This window comes from Bos taurus, chromosome 5 (genome assembly GCF_002263795.3).
Source record: "Bos taurus isolate L1 Dominette 01449 registration number 42190680 breed Hereford chromosome 5, ARS-UCD2.0, whole genome shotgun sequence".
Classification (NCBI taxonomy): domain Eukaryota; kingdom Metazoa; phylum Chordata; class Mammalia; order Artiodactyla; family Bovidae; genus Bos; species Bos taurus.
Genome location: NC_037332.1, coordinates 66,138,589 through 66,143,014, shown reverse-complemented (window position 1 = coordinate 66,143,014; position 4,426 = coordinate 66,138,589). Strand labels below are relative to the sequence as shown.

Below are 4,426 nucleotides of genomic sequence, written 5' to 3'. Positions count from 1 at the left end.
CAGCAGCATGAATTAATTCGTGTATTAGAATCTTATCCCAGAGATTCACCAACACCTTCTAGTAACAAAATGGGAGGAGAAAGAAAAATAAAAGGATGCTCCGTGTCTGAGGGGAGATTTATAGCATAAGGAACAGATCACTTTAGACTTAAAAATCAGAGGTTGAGAGGCAGGTTTCTGGAAATAAAACAGGAAGAAGAAAACAGATGAGAAAGGCAAAAGCAAGCAACATTAAGTTTTATTCTTTCACTTGAATGTTTTTGTTTCAATAAATTGATTAATTGAGCCATTTGCAAAAATGAGATTTTTGATGGTTAAGGTATCTTTCAGTTCAAAGATGAAGTACTAAAAGCTAGCATTGTTTTATGCCTTTCATTGTTTGTAACTGCCTTTTCACTGCCTAAAAAACCACCTGGAATATGGCAGATAATAAATTTTTTCATGAATGAATAAGTGAATGAATGAATAAAGCTAAAACTTCAAACCCAGATAAATAGTATTTCTTTCAAAGTTATTGCCTGGAAGACTGTGTACTTATTCCGATCATCTCCTTATTGACCCAGACATATTTAAACACCATTCTGAGAATTGCCAAAGCAAATGACAAAGTCATTTTAAAATCATCAGTGGAATCAAGTCATCTCCCTCTGGTGAAATATTCAGTTTTGGGTTTTTTTTTTTAACTTTGTTATAAGTACCACAGCAGATGAATTTCCAAGTTGGTTCTATTTTTCAATCAAAAATGAGACATAATTCTATGAAAAAGTTAGGTTGACTTTCTTGTGAGGCAAAAGCAAATCTAAAAGGGAGCCCCAATCACTCCAAGAAAGTTTTAAGCAATGGTGGCTTTATTGGCCCAATTGGCTAGCCCTCCCACCTAGATCCTTTGAAAGATAAGACTTATTTAAGACCTTAATTTTTATCTAGTTTCTATTAAACAAACAAATGAGAAAATAAAAATTGTATTCAAGTCACACTCTGTTAACTTCTGTTATTCATTATGCACATCAGAAAAAAAATAGTATTTTAAAAATGTCTTTCAGGGTAGGGCTTCCCCAGTGGCTCATCAGTAAAGAATCCACCTGCAATGCAGGAGAAGCGGATTTGATCCCTGGGTTGGGAAGATCCTCTGGAAAAGGAAATGGCAACCACTTCAGTATTCTTGCCTGAAAAATTTCTTGGACAGAGGAGCCTGGTGGGCTATAGTCCAATGGGTCACAAAGACTTAGACACAACTCAGCAACTAAGCACAGCATAATGATTATATGTATACAGTAAGGACTCCCACATAGACATCTCCAACTCTGACCTATCTCCTAAGCTCTAAGATTTACACTTTCAACTATCTATTAGACCCCACATGTGTGCTAAGTCACTTCAGTTGTGTCTGACTCTTTGTAACCCCATGAACTGTAGCCTGCCAGGCTCCTCTGTCCATGGGATTCTCCAGGCAAGAATACTGGAGTGGGTTGCCATTTCCTTCTCCAATTAGACCCCACACTTGTATGTATAATACCTATGTCAAACTCAACATGTCTTAAAAAAAAAGGTTTGCATTCCTTAGTATTTCCTATCTGTTTTTGCCTATTAGTCTAATCTCCTCAACTAATATGACCTTTTAAAAATGTGATCCAGCCCATGTGAACCCTCCATGACCTACCATCACCTTAAAATTTAAATCTTGTTGCCATGGGGTACAGTCCTCTGACCTCGCCTCTGTGTCATCTCAGCTCCAATAAGTCTACCCTTTACTCACTCTCCTCCAACCCCTCTGCCCCACCTGCTTTTCCTAGAACCACTAAGCTCATCATTGACTCAGCCCCTTACACTTTCTCTTCCTTATGCCTAAAATTCCCTTCCCATACCTTCACATGTCGGATTCCTTCTCACCATCAGGACCCTGTTCAGTGTCATCTTCTGAAAAAGATACATTCTAATCTATCTAAAAGTTCCCCACTCAAGTCACTCTGACCCCCAACTGTGTTTTATTTTATTCATAGGACTAATCATATCTGAAATCATTACTTTATTGTTTGTTTTTTGTCAATTCCCCTACATCTAGAATGTCAGGGACATGAGGGTAGACATTTTGCTTAACTTATTTACTCTAAGAGTTCAGAACAGCACTTAGCACATAGCCTTTGACTATGTGGATCATAACAAACTGTGGAAAATTCTTAAAGGGATGAGAATACCAGATCACCTTACCTGCCTCCTGAGAAACCTGTATGCAGATCAAGAAGCAACAGATAGCCCTGAAGAGGAAGGTGGGCTCTGGGTTCTGGCATGGTCTCTGCCAGTTGAGGGAGAGTAACTCTTGCTACTGCATCATGGGGTCCGTGGGGACCCTTGACTTTGACAAATATGGCGGTCCTTTCCTCATCTTCAAGGATCAGGACTGCAAGTCTCATCTTACGGTACTTGAGGCCCTCAAATCTCATATAATGGCAGCAAAAGCTGTAGCAAATACAATGAAAACATCACTTGGACCAAATGGGCTTGATAAGACGTTGGTGAATAAGTATGGCGACGTGACTATGACCAATGATAGTGCCACCCTCTTAAGCATGATGGATGTTGACCATCAGATCACCAAGCTGATGGCTGAACTGTCCAAATCACAGGATGATGAGATTGGAGATAGAACCACAGGAGTGGTTGTCCTTTGGAAAAGGCTGAGCAGCTGCTGGACCTCCGTATTCACCCAATCAGGATCACCGACGGCCAAGAGCAGGTCACCCGCATCACTATTGAACACCTGGACAAGATCAGCAACAGTGTCCTCGACAACATGAAGAACACCAAGCCCCTGATCCAGACAGTGAAGACCACGCTGGGCTCCAAAGTAATTAACAGCTGTCACTGACAAATGGCCTAGATCACTGTGAATGCCGTTCTCACCGTGGCCAACATGCAGCACAGAGACATTGACTTCCAGCTCATCAAGGTAGAAGGCAAGGTGGGTGGGTGGCTGAAGGACACCAAGCTGATCAAGGGCTTTATCATGGACAAGGACTTCAGTCACCCGCAGAAGACCAGGCAAGTGGAAGATGCTAAGGTTGCAATCCTCACATGTTCATTTGAGCCACCGAAACCAAAGATGAAGTATAAGGTGGATGTGACATCTGTAGAAGATTTTAAAGCCCTTCAGAAGTACGAAAAGGAGAAGTTTGAAGAGATGATCCAGCACATTAAAGAAACTGGTGCTAACCTAGCTATTTGCCAGTGGGGCTTTGATGATGAAGCCAATCATTTACTTCTCCAGAATAATCTGTCAGCGGTTCACTAGGTTGGAGGATCTGAAACTGAGTTGATCGCCATTGCCACAGGTGGCCACATCATCCCTAGGTTCTCAGAGCTCATAGCTGAGAAGCTGGGCTTTGCAGATCCTGTGAAAGAGATCTCGTTTGGGACCACCAAAGACAAGATGCTGGTCATTGAGCAGTGTAAGAACTTCAGAGCCGTCACCATTTTCATCAGAGGAGGAAATAAGATGATCATCAAGGAGGCCAAGCGTTCCCGTCATGACGCTCTGTGTGTAATCTGCAACCTCATTGGGACAACCGCATGGTATATTGCAGGGGTGCTACCGAGATCGCTTGCGCCCTGGTGGTGAGCCAGGAGGCCGACCAGTGCCCGGCCCTGGAGCAGTACCCATGCACGCCTTTGCCGAGGGACTGGTGGGCATCCCCATGGAGCTCATGGAGAACAGAGGCATGAAGCCCATCCAGACCATGACTGAGGTCCGAACCAGACACGTGAAGGAGGTGAACCCCGCCCTCGGGGATTGGCTGTCTGCACAAGGGAACCAATAATATGAAACATCAACATGTCATAGAAACCTTGATTGGCAAAAAGCAGCAGATCTCTCTTGTAACACAAATGGTTAGAATGACTTTGAAGATTGACAACATCCATAAGCCTGGAGAATCTGAACAGTAAAGACAGAATTTAGAATAAAATGAGGAGTAAGATCCACTACTGTGATTAAATAAATGGGTGTCTTGGGCTGCATCTACAGCTATTTATTGTTAACCTGTATCAGACACTGTGACAACAGTAGCTGTTTGGTAACCATAGTTTCATTTGTTCAAAGACATGAAATTATAGACGTATGATCTCACAAGGTTTTGTATGTGTTGTATTAAAGGGAACACTTTAAACAACCTTTATATTCTGCTCAAGTTAACAAACATTCACTAACATTCATTAAATGCCTTAATTGAAAGGGTTTGAGTTGATTTTTTTTTAATAAGATGTAGAACCTGTTTTTATCAGCTTTAAATGTTTAGTTTGTTCTCAAGATTTATGTTAACATTGAGGAATATGGGCTTGATCCTATTAAATTTATTTAAATACTGACAAAAAAAGAAAGAAGTAACAGTTAGAACAGCACATGCAACAACAGACTAGTTCAAAATTGGGA

At 41.4% G+C, this 4,426-nt stretch overlaps 1 pseudogene; it reads left to right on the top strand.

The window, feature by feature from the left end:
- Positions 1–1,146: 1,146 nt before the first annotated feature.
- LOC783823 (T-complex protein 1 subunit epsilon-like) lies at positions 1,147–4,084 on the top strand (annotated as a pseudogene).
- The last annotated feature ends 342 nt before the right edge of the window (positions 4,085–4,426 follow it).